This window comes from Camelus dromedarius, chromosome 4 (assembly GCF_036321535.1).
Source record: "Camelus dromedarius isolate mCamDro1 chromosome 4, mCamDro1.pat, whole genome shotgun sequence".
Classification (NCBI taxonomy): Eukaryota; Metazoa; Chordata; class Mammalia; order Artiodactyla; family Camelidae; genus Camelus; species Camelus dromedarius.
The window spans coordinates 54,090,626-54,104,757 of NC_087439.1; the positions used below are offsets into that span (position 1 = coordinate 54,090,626).

The 14,132-nt window shown below is 44.2% G+C and overlaps 1 protein-coding gene across 9 annotated transcripts in view; it reads right to left on the reverse strand.

Moving 5' to 3' along the window:
- Positions 1-14,132, reverse strand: part of NEUROD1 (neuronal differentiation 1) — a 175,811-nt gene that overhangs the window by 4,433 nt on the left and 157,246 nt on the right. For 8 of the 9 annotated variants that reach the window (XM_064484958.1, XM_031451763.2, XM_031451760.2 and 5 more), the window contains one exon: positions 201-324. The gene's annotated coding sequence lies outside the window, so the exon portion shown is untranslated. Of the gene's footprint in view, positions 1-10; positions 325-14,132 lie in introns of those variants that run through there. The other variant, XR_004136758.2, reaches the window with a different exon arrangement.

A 14,132-nucleotide genomic window follows, 5' to 3' on the forward strand; every position in this document is an offset into this window, starting at 1 on the left:
TTTTTACCCGCAGGAGAGATTAACCCTTTCAGGCGGCAGAAGGGAGAAGGGGCGCCGGGGGGAGGGGAGAAGAAGGAAGCGGTTTGAGAGAAGGGAGCGGGAAAGCTAACATTGGGGCTGTAAGTAGGGCGGAGGTGAAAGAGGCAGTAGCCGGGACTCAGGAGGGCAGTGAAGCGTCCTGACTCCTTTAGATTCCTCACCGAGGTACTAGCTTCCTGGACACTCCCTGCCTTCTTTGAGATTTCCATCTCTTGGTTTCTCCTCCTTGGTAGACGCTTTGCTCATTGCCGCCAAAGGGTGGCTTCTCCCAAGCTCCATCAGACCCTTAAGCAAACATATAAAAAATGGCTTCATATGTAAACGCAGCTGTGAGACTAGTCCTCAGACCTCCTTAACTGGATAGCCCACGTTCAGCCCCAACAGTATAGAAAAATTCATCCCTGTCACTATACTTCACCATACACGCAACTCGGTGCGTCCTAATCCTCAGCTACCCTTGTCCCTGGAGACCCTTCAGCATGTCTGTACCCCTCTCGCCAGTGGTCCTTGTCCTCAGAGCACGCTAGTCCAAGGCTTCATTGGCTTCCGGAGTTCTCTTGCATGAAAGCTGGAGGACTTCTCTGACGTTTGGATTCTGCCTTTTAACCAAGGCCACTGGGTTGATGTAAACGGTGCCCTCACCCAGACACCCTGGTTCCCTGCCACAGGCTGCCTTGCCCTCCTTAGTCCCCACTCTAGGGCCTGTAAATAGGAACCTGGTTGAGACAAGCCTTCTTAAAGGGAAGGTGAAAGGGGGCTGTGCTAAAGGGATCTTTTTCACTCCTCTTTCTAGAAAGGCCATTAGTACAACTCTGGGAAGGAACGATGGCCAGAACTCCAGACCTCAAAGATTCTGACTTGATGTGACCTCCACTTTGCAGGTCAAGGAAAAATCACAGAGCTTCTTAATTCTGAAGGACACATATTTGTGTTTAAATGGCGATTCTTTATTCACTCGTTTCCACCAAGGCATGTTCCAGAATGATACGTATTTTTAAAAGTTGACTCTGTTCCTTCCCTGTCCACTCTTTGTCCACCAGATTCGCCTCTAATCCTGTTAACCTCTCATCCCCTCCCAGACCCGTGTCCCATTACAATGAATGTGTTGCTTATATAAAGGCAATTGCTCCAAAAGCCCCTTGAGTTTGCAAACAGTGTCATGGTTGAGCGGCTGAAGCTGGTTGCATCTAGGAAGCAGAAAGTGGATGCGCTGGAGAGAAAGAGGGTCCTAACGCTATCGCTGGTGTCTAGAAGGCGGCAGGTGTGTGACTTGACCCGTTGCCAAAGGGTGGGGTGAATCGTGCTGAGTTTCCAGAGCAGAACTCTATGGAGTTTTGGGTTCTGAGTTCACTCGTTGGCATATAAAGATCACAGAGGAGGATCCAAAAATTCACCTAGGAACCTAGTCTCTGTATTTACCCCTGTACATTCTGTATCTTAAGTGATGGGTTAAAACTCGAGGGGCATCGGAGTAACAGCCTGCAGAGGCCTATCCCAGGACACGAGACAGGATTGGACCAAGTGCTGCCACTCTCCCGGGCAGCTGCTCCGACGGCCTAGCCCATCATGCCTACAGGGATATGGAATTTGTGCTCTGGCTCCCATTTCTCAGAGGAGATGTTGGGGGCGAGATGGAAGAAGGCTCCAGCTGCCTCGAAGGCCCACAGGGGACCTAGGGGATCCCCCCCCAACCCCGGGAAGTGGGAACTTCCCCAGTTTGCGATATCCTGTGGAATACATGAGCCAGATGTTCCTGGGCGGGGAAGGAAAGGAGATGTGGGTGTTTCGCCAGCAGAGACTCTAATCCGCAAATTGCGGGAATTATTAGACTCGTTCCTTCCCTTTCCTGATAAATTCATCCCTAACCCCACTGACCATCGTTGGTCCAGGCCTGAGGACTTGTACAAAGAAAAGGCCACTCCACGTTGTTCCAGAGACCTGGCGAGGTTCGGTCTCACCGTGGCTCTCAGTGAACCTCCCAGCCCTCAGCGCTCGGGTGCCGATCTTTCGGCCGAGATTGCCCGCAGGACGCCCGGGAGGCTGTAGCCCGGTTGCCGTTCCCGAAAGGGAGGAGTCCAGATTAGGCCTGGATTGAGGTGGTATTTTTGTTGTTGAGAGGGGAAGAGCACAAGAAATTGAGGACAGTGGTGGCCGCAACGCTGGGAGAGGAGGGACCGCCGGCGTGGCGGGGCTCAGTACCGAGGACGGTCGCCGCGGCCTCGCCCCGCTTCCTTATTTTTTTCTCCCTCTGTGAACTTTGTTTCGACGGTTGCACACTTCCCCCTCCCGATTCCCTAAATTCTCTCCGTCTCCCTCTGCCCCCGCTCGCAGCCCGTTAGCGGTACACCCTCTCCAGCTCCGGTCCCCTCTGGGCGCTGCAGGCTGCTGAGAGGCACGCGAACAGCACGCGCGGGCAACAAAAGCCGCTTTCATGACTCACTGCCCTCGAGCAATGCCCCAAATCTGTCGCCCCCCGGGTCCCCGCTCCGAGCGCGCCGCGCGGGCCGGGCGGTCCCGGCCGTTACAGCGGCTGCCAGAGCGCGGGCGGGAAGCGGGGCGGGAGGAGGCAAGTGGCCGGGGGTGGGGAGAGGGAAGTGTGGCCTGGGAGGGGAGAATTGGGGGCGGGGGGGGGGGCGAGGAGGCGTGTGGCACCGCGTGTGGGGGAAGGGAACAGGGGGATGGAGGCGTGTGGCCGGGACTTAGAGGGTGGGAAGCGTGTAGCTGGCGGGGGAGGCGGGTGGTGAGACGCATTCACTGGGCTAAGATAAAGAGCTGGGGCCGGGCCGGCGTCCCCGGCGGTGACCTGTTTCTCGGGGAAACAGATGCTCGCTCTTGCAAAGGGAGGTTTGTGTTCAATGAAAGAATTGAGTATGGCCAGGGCGGCCCCACCGACCGACCTCGAGTGGCGCCCGCATCCTCCCCGCCGCTCCCAGGAGAGGGGTGTCCCGGCCTGGGCACAATCGAGGGGCGGAGGTGGTTGAGAGTTTGGAAGGCGAGACCGAGACCGTCGGGCGTTCGCTCCGTATAAGGAGTGAGAGTTGTAGGTCTCTCACAGGCCCTGCAGCTCAGAAGCCCTTGGGGAGGTTGCGGGTTCTGCCCAGATCGCGGGCTCCGCGCGGGGTTTACGCCTTCGCCTCTAGGGAGGCCACTGGGCGCCAGGATCCTGGCCAGAGGCTGGAGCTGCCCGGGCTCGACAGGCAGGCGGCGAGGGAGAGCCAGGAGCAAGAGAGAAGCTATTAAAATGCTTCGCCGTCGCCCCGAGCGCAAAACCCGTCCTGCCCAAATCTCCTGGGCTTGCGGCATAATCTTAATTAAGATAATTGATTCATATTGCACCTGCGAGAACGAAAAAAAAATTGATTCCACCCCCCCACCCCACAAATCGCTTAGAGCTATTGGATGGAGCACTGACGCGCCTGTGATTTGGGGAGTGATTTAGTACCGGGCTTCCCCAACTCGGCCTGCCTGGGCTCTTTTATTTATTATTTACGCCCTCTTAGTCCCTGTGGAGCCTGGGTGGCTCCCCTCATGGCGCCTGCAGACCTCGAGGGACTTTATCTTTGATTTCTGCTCATAAGTGAAGGGCTTTCCTTAAACCATCCAGCCAGCACTCATATCAACACCGTAAAAAAATCAACGCAGCTCCGAGCATTGACACGAGCGGGTCACTGATGCGATTGCCCAAAGCCTCGTACGTCAGATGGGCTATGTGTGAAACTGTGTTAGTGTGCTTATGTGTGCAAATGTGTGTAAATCTGAGTGTGAGTGAACGAGAGAGATTTGTGAGAATGGGAGTGTGCATATTAATGTATGAGCGTCTGTGAGTGTTAGTGTGTATGTGAATGTGTCGTGCCCTGTGTCAGTGAGTATGGATGTGTGCGTAATTTATGTGAGTGTAAGTGTGTGGGGTGTGACTGCATTAGTGTGTGTTCGTGGGGACCCCTGTTATGAGGTGAGGAGAGTAAACAGAGGGCTCACACCTGTTTCACTCCAATTGAGAAACAGCATGCAGTCTAAAGAGGACCGCGCGCGTGGTCACTGACAAGCGCCTGGTGTTTGCCAACCTTTGCCTTAACAGAGAGTAACAAGCCACCAAAAATCCCGGGTAGCTAGTGCAGCTGCATGTGAGGAAAGCAGAGACACACCGACGGCGCCCGAGCTGCTCCTGAACAATGGCTGCTGCAGTGAGTTGGGGGAGGAGGTCGGGCAAGTTCCTAAAGGCTGGAGAAGCCTGCCAAGCCAGATTTCGAGCCCCAGGCAGCTTGTAAGAGAAATGGTTTCCTCAAGGTATCAGCACCGTGGACAATTCCCTTTTCATTGGCCCAGGAATTTGCAGTAGGAAGGTTCAGCAAAAAACGACTCCCTTTCCAGAGGCTTTCCCCTTTTCCTGTTCGCCTTCTTTCGCAAAACCTTTGACTACCAAATCCCGAACTTTTCATTAAAGAGCCCTGTTAATCTTCATTTAATTAGCCACCTTCTTTTCAGAATAAGTTTCCTGGAAAACTAGATATCCAGGTTTAGCCGTGGGGGAAAGCTTACACCGACTGTAGTTTGAGCTAGCAAGTCTGAAACAAAGAAATCATATATTGAATAACTTTCAGAAAGATAGTCATTGTTCTAATATTTACACTTATTTGCCACACAACATCAAAACCAAAATGAACTTAGTTGTTGTCCACAGAAATAATAAAATACCTAAAAATGATTTTGCTTTTGTTTTATGGAGCATACATTTTATTGGTAATATAAATCTTTTTCCATCACCATCACCCTATCAATTCTCCAGTTGTTTCATATTATAAACAATTTCTGTTAAATTAATGGGGAAATAAACCGACCGAAGTTAAATGACACTATTTGCTCAGATTTGGTGGGCCATGCAATTATCTAAATCATACCAGATTTAGAATATTGCATCCTAATACACATGACATCCAAAATATACTGAAAGAAGTCCTGTAGAGATATAACTCTGAAAAGAGCAAGTACCTTTGGTAATTTAATTATCTTAGAAATACATGCCATAGACCTCCCCCAGTTACTGATGTAATTTTCAAACATTATTATTAGCAATCAGAATCCTTATTAAACATTATTCAGACTTTAAAACGGAAAATATAATTATTTTTGATTCAAGAATCTATCCCTAGACGCTCACCTTTTCTAAATAAAATGTTTTCTTTCCTCTTTAACAAAAACATTTTCACATGAATTAAATATTGATAATCTGACCTTTTATGCCTTTAACTAATCAAAGGGGGAAAATTCCAAATGTAGATCTCAGAGTTTGGCCCTGGTGGGTCTTTCCGCTTGAGTAGGCACTGAGATTAAAGGAGTTGAACTTCCTCTTTCACTGCTCTCTCCTTGCACTAATTGCTTATGCAAAAAATGCAGATTTGTATTAATTAGTAACTCTACTGATTAGTTCTGTGGTATTTTCACATAATAAATCATGCTGCAGACATGAATTTTGGCACATCACCCAGTTGAGGCTCAGGCTGCAACACAGATTTCATATTAAAATAAAATCTCAAACTAAATCTACCTTTCAGATGCAGGTACTATGAGCAGCCACCTGCTGGGAGCACCTGCCATGCGAAGTTACTTTCACTCAGTGACAAGCCACTTTGGGGGCCTGAACAGGACAATCTGATTATGAGGTTAGGCTCTAATAATAAATAAACAAATAAATCGTTAAACACATACATATACACCTAAATGACACAAATGTGCTTAAGCTCTAGACATTTTGCAGACAATGATGTTAGAGGGGATCTACTTACAATGGGATTTGATTTTTATAAAAATACCTTCCCAGATTATGGATAAACACCTCAGTCTAATTTCCCCCTGTAAGGCCTTTGCTCCTATGTGAGATAGTCTGAGACTTTCATCTCTCATCCTCATTGACTTATCTTCTCCCTAGGCAAGCAAGTTAGTTCTGGAAGAAAAAGAGGGACCAGAAAAGCATCGGGGGAGGGGTATGAATGCCAAGAGCCATCTCGAAGGGACTTGGACACCCCTGCGATTCTAGCATATGGTAAGAAGCTGTGAGGTCAGGCACCCACAGTTGCCTGATGTGAGACAAATTCTCCACTCCCTGTTGGTAACTATATGAGCTTCTACACAACTTTTCTTTTCCTTGAAAACTGTTTAATTTGATGAAGCAGATTACAGTCAATATTGCCAATGTCATAAATTAGACCCAGGTGTCTTCTGTGCTCCCCACAAACCCTTCACATGCCCTTTTTTTCCTTGCCACTGGTGACACCTTTCCAAGTGCCCTTGGTGCTCTCACCACTTTTATGCTCTTTTCTGGTCCATGCCTACTGTTGAAAAATACCCATAAGTTCACGCTTCTTAAGAAGTTGAAAGAAAGAGAAAGATACTTAATCCGATGCTCCTACCTGGAGTGCTTGAAGGGTCACTGGACACAAAGAAAAAGGAATGAGTACTTAATGGTGACATTCAGAGATGAGTAAGGATAAGTGGGTTGTATTTTGGATGGAGGCTGGAGCACCGTGCTCTGCTGCAGCTGCGCTATGCCAGTTGCAGTTTCTCTGCCTACCTTCCGGACTGGTCCTGAGACAGTAGATATGTGGCTTGGGGTGAGGAGGGTGTAGCCTCTGGGGAGGCTCTCTCTCTAACCATCATTCGCTGAACCTTTAAGATGCTTTGTTGATGAGAGGAAAAGGTCTGTATTTTGTGGTCTTTTTATCTATCTATTGCATCTTAAATGTGAAGAACTTAAAGGAGCTAAAAAAAAAATCAGGAGAGCACATATAATTTAAAGCAACTTCTATCAAGTAAAATATGCTTTTTTCTCTCCTTTGAATTCACTCATGAGTCCCACTTCATATGACTTGACACGGACAAGACTGATCATCTCTGATGGGAAAAAAACCCTATATTTTTCATGTTGGTCCACAATACTGGGGTGTAGAGGCTATGCAGAGACCCAGGGCCCAGCATAAGGCTCTAAAGTTGTTTTAGTTTATTACTGGAGAGCCTGTCTCCTCATTCTCTTCCTTTCAGAAACTGCCTGCTTCACTGAATAATAAACATATCCATCAAATCTATATTGAGGGCCACTGGATGCCAGGCATTGTGCTGCTACGTACCAGATGTGCAGGGTTAAATAGAAACAGTCTCTGCTTTCTCAAAGCTTTTTATCTAGATTTTAATAAGATTCACTCACAAGTGAGTGTGCACCCATCTGATTTGATATTAGTGTAGGAAAGGAAAACAAAGTCCACCAGTCCATAATAGCTGAGGATAAAGGAACCTGGCAAAGACTGAAGTGGGAGGGCTCCCAAGGAAGTAGAGCCCTAAGGTGATGAGAAGGGTGTCACGCAGGGAAGGGGGCTGGCCTGGAGGAGAGTCCTCCTGGCAATGGGAAGAAAAGATGTAAAAGCCCTGAGGCAAAAGGAATGTGAGAAGTTTAAGAACCTGAAAAAGGTCCAGTGTGGCACTGAGAAGAGGGATGATGGGAAAAGATGAGGTAGCAAAAAGGAAGACAGGACTCAGAACCTACTTCCCACTGAAGACCTTTGAGCTGTTGTGAAAAAGACTTGAGTAAGACTTGTATTTTTAGAAGATTGTTTTAACCACAATATAGAAATCTGATCACAGGATGGGCAAGTTGGATAAAGGGGGGGCTGTTGCAGTTTTCCTAATAGGAGAAGATGGTACTTGGACTTAGCTAGTTGCAGAGGAGATGAACAAAGTTAGAGAACATATCTGAAGATATTTAGAAAGATTGAACCCCTAGGCTAGCTTCACACACATTATCCAATGGTTATCAAAAAGACATGATTCTTTACAACCTTGGATGAATGTTACTGGTTTTCTCAGAAGTAACATACTGAATTTAAATCAACAAGGACTTGTTAGCCCATAACAGAACTACAATCTAAAAGCATTGCTTACTTTGCAAAGCAGATGCTAGAACAACAACAGCACACATTCACTGGGCACTTAGGACGTTCCAGCTGCACTGTGATAATTCTCATTTGACCATTGTGGGGAGTTAGGCTTATGCAGGCGGTAATATGCCCAATGCCACCTGGCTACTTAGTGGCTGAACTGGGACTCCAACTCAGGTCTTCTGCCTTTTAGCTACTATGTTGTACCCCGCAAAGGACAGGACCAGAATTTATTTATAAATTATGTTTTGTAAAATCACACTTTAATTTTGTTTTAAAGAAATAGTTTTAAGCTCAGTGTTTAGTAGTTTGATTAATATAAAAATAACATTAATCAATACAGCTATAATATAATATAAATAAGAATAGGAGAATGGTAACCAATAAATTAGCCAGTTAAATCCATCCAAGTTTTGCAGTCAACTAATTTTATTGATGAGATGTGATCTGGTTGGAGGACAAGATAAGTTACTCTACATCATAGAAATACCCTTTCCCATAAAAAGTTTACTATTCAAGAAATGCACTAGAATGTGTTCTTTTTGAAGACTTCAAATTGTTTTGGCTCTGGACATATGTAGTTCAAAATAAGCAATCCTTATTTAGCATGACCCTACATTTAATAACTGAAGATTTTTGTTTTCATTTGGAAAAATTCTTATTTAATTATAACTCAGGTCTTATTCCTTGGCATATTCATTGCCTTATAAAGGAGGGTACTTTCATGTGAAGATGGGGAGAGGGCAAAGGGGAAGGCTGGCATCTCTTATTAATATAATTAAATCAATCCCGATCTTCTTAACTTCTAAACAGGGGAAGATTCCAATAGTCAACAATACACGCATTTCAATTTGGCTAATAAACAAGCAGATGCATCAAATGCATAATTTAAAAGCAGAAAAATAAAATTTACTTTTCCTTCTCTGAAGAAAGTCATTTTCAGCTATATGGAAATCATGTTGTAAAAGCTGTCTATTTCAGAAAGTGCACTGGATGTGGTCTTCAGGGATATATTGTACACTAAATTGCAGTATTTTTAAGCTCTACAAGCACATCTAGGCCCAATAACATCCTCCATGCACTAGCTTCTCCACATACATATGTGTATGTTTCATTTTGTAATATTTTTCCCATTTATCCCCTGATCTGGTGAGTAAAGCCTTGTCTTCCTTCAATTCATGCATAACTTTTCTAACTATTCTTAAGTATTTGAATAAAACGCTGATTTAGAAAAAGTTTTGCCTAATTATAGCACCTAGGCTGTGGGAAATTTTAATTTTTTTTACATTCATAATTTAACTGACAACTGATCTTATTTCTGTTTTCAATGTAATAAAAGTCTTTCATTGACAATAACCAGATATGCTACATGAATATTTTTCTGTTTGAAGATTATAAACCTATGTTTATAAGTATTTTTAAATGAGTTTTAACAATTGGATTTTGATAGTTGTGGCTGCTTTCTGGTTTTTTTTTTTTTTTTTTTAATATGAGTATCTACAAACCACTGTGTATAATCAACGATCAATACTGGTACACAAGAGAGTCCTAGAAACTATTAATTTTAAAGCAATGTGATCTGAGCTATACCAGAGATCATGAAAAAAGAGGATCCCAATAAATTCAGCCCAGATCAGCAGAAGCGTTCAGCTGACCCACAGATACATGAGAAATAGTATGTTTGTTGCTTTACTCCACTAAACTGGGTTGGTTTGCCCCCAACACAATTTATGAAAAAAAGAAAAGCAATTTTCTCCAGGTTGCTTAGGGGTCTGGATGTTGTGATTAATCAAAAAATATCTGTTCAAGTTAGATATCAATATCCTATACTTACAAATGTCTCAAGAATTTTAAAACTGTAACTATACCTCCTAGCAAACATCAAACCAGTATTTATGTGTGAGGGATTATGCTCAATAATATAGAAAAGTTAGAAAAGTTATGTCATTTAATCCTCAAAACAGCTCTGTGAATAGGTATTATTAGTTTCATTATTACTGACATTCTGTAGATGAGGAAACAGAAAGGGAAGTAACTTTTTCAAAGTTACACATCTAGAAAGGGGCAGAGTCTTTTAGTTTTATTCAGATTACTTGATTACCAATGTAATTAAGAACGAAGAATATTTTGGGAGACATGGCTCACCATGCTCTGGGTGCACTTTCCTTTCAGCTTTAGGATCCTGTAAACTCTATACTCCGGGCCAGCCCTGTACAATCATAAGGCATACGTGCTGCAATTCTACCTGTAGCGGATACTATGGATTGCTTTACCAGCACCCAACTCATTCCCTTCTTGCAAGCTTTTCTAGAGTGGAAAGTCTGGAAAGCTACCACAAAGGAATAAATTTAAAATGTTTGCTATACACCGTAGACATGGTACACAGTCTGTTAATCAGATGCATTGGGCTTTTATTTAGAATCAAGTTACATGGGAAGTCAGGAGACAGGAGATTTATTTGGCTGGCACAAATTCTGGTGCAAGATACTGAAGCCAGCAGGTGTCATGGTAGCTTTCTGATCTGTCAACTTCCTGCCTCTAGAAAGGCAGTTGTCTTTTTAATAGCCTACTTCTGTGATACAGTTTTGGATCTCATACCTGGTATCTCAGGCTAGAGTGTGTTTCTTCAGGTATTTCTGGGAATTGTCTACACCCATCATGAAATCCATTTTCATGAAATCCATTTTTACAGACTCCAGACAGAGTTGATCGTACTATCTGTAATTAAGAACCCTTTCCTGTTTGGTAATTGGTACCAGAAGTGTTTGTGGCAACAGAACATGAAGAAAATGGAAGTATGTGATCAGTTGATTTTTTAAAAATATGATTGGGTTAAAGCTATTAAAGGAGGAGATGACAATAATCCATGGCACCCAGAAACACATTAGTTGACTGTACCCTATCACCTGTGGTTACATAGAATGAAGTGCCACGCTAAGCGGCTGCTGTCAAGGACCATCATGGGAGCGCAAGACTGTAGGGATGCAGAGGTGAGCTGTCTGCCGTGAACTACACTGAGTGACTTCAAGAAAGGACATGGCTCACTCAAGACACAGTCAAGCAGCTCAGGAATTTCTGACTCCCCTAAAAGAGAAACTCCAGTCACTGGTAACTACAGGACTGATGCAGCCAGATATCAAACACAGGTTGCTGAGTTACAAGGCAGTGCCGTGGGGCTCAAAATGTGGTCCCTGGATCAGCTGCATCAGTAACGAGGAACTTGTTGGAAAAGGAACTTCTTGGGCCTCATTCTAGAACCATGAAAACAGGACATCCGGTGGTGGGGTCCAGAAATCTATGGCTTAAGAAGCCCTCCGTTCATTCTGATGTACGCTAACTTTGAGAACCACCAAAGGTTCCCACGCTTCCATCACAACCACCTGCAGATCTCCTTCATAAAGAAGCAAAAACAGAATTATAGGGGAAACATTTGGAAGAATTTAGATGGCTCCAAGCACTCTAAATACTCAAACTACACTGAGTTCCTACTTGTCTAACTTACATCCAGCTTATCCTCCCCCTGCCCTACCCAGTGAGGCTGGTCTGGGTTTGCATGAGGGTTTGCCTGAAGTACTCCACTGGCAACAAAACAGAAATTCTCCTTTTGCTTTACTCCTCTCACTTGTCACTGCCTTTGGCTGAGGCTGGTGTCAGACCCCAGGAGGGCTCAGGTGAGACAAGAGCAGTGCCACACTCAGGAGAAGCCTAGTAAATAATTGCAAGGCTTTGCTCATTATTTCCCTGAGTAAGAGGCAAATGCTTAGGAATAAATTCTGAACATACCAGTCCAGGGAGGATAAAATATTACTTTAGACTGGGCTGGATTTATGGATACTGTTGTAATTATTAGCAATCTTGAATTCAAATTGCTGCTGAAGCCCTTGGGGATAGTTCTCGTTTGCTCAGAGGTTAACTAAAATGTACATTTAAAGATGACCTAGATAGCATGAAGCTGAAGTACAAAAATTTCCTGATATGATATAGAAAAATTGATCTAATGTTTTACTCAGAAGAAGTTAGAGTGAATTCATTATGCACAACCTTCTCGGTCACCTCATGACCATGCCTAACTATGACTAACACGTGTGCATTGCTTTAGGACCAACAGCATCTTTTTAAAAAATCTCCTCTCCACACTGGGAAGGAAGGCAGAATGTTACTTTTGAACTGGGACCCCTGATAGTGTCTGTGATCATGGGTTTCTAGGGTGACAGGCCAGGGGACATCATATAAGAATCAGAGGCAAAGTGGTATTTTTATCATAATGTGCAGCAGAGCTAGAATGGCAATGGGGGATTTAAAAGAGAAACCTGTGGTGGTATCTTAACCTTTCATGGGATCCCAAGGAATGAATTAGGTCAAAATAATAATAATAACAACATATGAATGTAAAACCCAACAGAGGCCTACACAAGTCACAGTGATGTCATTATGGCCACTCGCCCAATTCCCAAACTTGAGTCTACCCTCAAACCCACAGTTCTTTGAATATAGAGGAAGCCAGCCAGCCTTGAAGAAAGGCCTTTTGATATCACAAGCACATCCCATAAATCTCTCTCTCAGCCTTCTTCAGAAGTATACTTGACAATTTACCAAGGTAACTGCATACTTGTAAAAGGAAAATATCTGGATCTTTTGGGGATTATTTGCCCCTGACTCTGAAGTAACACAGTCCAGGATGTCACTATTTTATATGTGGCAGAATGGGGATGTATGAAGGTGAGATGACAACTGGATTTGGGGGGCTAATTCTGCTACTGTGGTACCTCTGGGTCTGGGAACCTATACTGTAGCTGTTTCCACGTTTCCTGCATATAGAGATGACTGAATGTGTAGGTTGGCTCCCTAACTCCATTGCACAATAAAGGGCCCAGGAAAACACCTCGAGCTTCCTGTCCTGATCCAAAGTAACACTGCACACTGGGGGCATTGCAGAGACTGGCCCAGCACCACAGGTCTGAAACGTGTAAGGTGATATGGCAGTGGCTACTAGTTGTCCCCCAGTGGCTGTGCTCCCCTTTTTTCTCAAAGAAGTAATGTCTCCAAATTTTAACTAGGAAAAGAGCCACTTGGAAAAAAGTTTACATTTTCCTGCCATACATATTGTACCTACATATGGCAATCTGATTAAGTGTTCGCCAACGGGATGTGAGTGAGCAATTTCTGGATCTTGCCATTATAATGAAGTGGCATGTCCACCCCTTCTCTCTTTCCCTTTATGCCAGCTGGAATGCACACCAGGACACCATGTGAGTGACAGTGTCAGGACAAGACAGAAGGAGTTCGGTCAGTGATGGTGCCACCATGCCAGCTCTACTCTGCTTACATAGGGACTTCCATTTAGTGAGAAATTTTCATCTTGTTTATGCCTGTGTCATTCTGGATCTCCTTCCAGCAAATGAATCATATGCTAACAAATACAGGTAGTGATTCCTGTCATATCCCCATAAAAAAACAGCAGCAGCAGCAACAACAAAAGCTTTCTTTGGTTTGTGCAGATGGCAGCTGGGTCTTGGAGAATGTCAGTGGGTAACTGTGAATTTAAACAAGTAATGCTTTTAAGTGCAGGTGCTATTCCATACGAGCTCTTTACTTGAGTAAGTCAACATAACCCTAATACCTGGTATTCAGTTATTGTTCTGACAAGTGTTTTGATTTTTCTTTACTCCAATAAGCAGAGAGCACCAGAAGAAGCTTGCTTTGACATATTCTATTTCTGGTTTATGCAGTAATTTAGACTTCAAGGACTTTGATCATCTTGTCCTTCTGCAGAACATCATGCTGGTCCACTCCATCAATGGCATTATGTTGATAGAGGTTGAATGTAGGATGTGACAGACTCTAGATGCATTGAAGAGACTGATGCATGCCAGAGGCTGGGAAGTAAATTCAAGGAAAATTTAGGAGTCTGACACCTTAGTAAAGATTCTGGGGATCCAATGGAGTGGGGCACATGGAGATAATTCTTTCAAAGTAAAAGGTGATCTCCTTCACTTTGCACCACCTACTGCAAGACTATTATGCAGATTGTTCATCCCCAAATTATTGAATTGGATTAAATAAATTGAACTGAAGAGAAAGAGAAGGTAAATAAAGTCAGAATTCTTATCCATTTTTAATCAACATTGGTAATGTTTTGGGTGGTTATAAACAGCTTGGACAAATGAT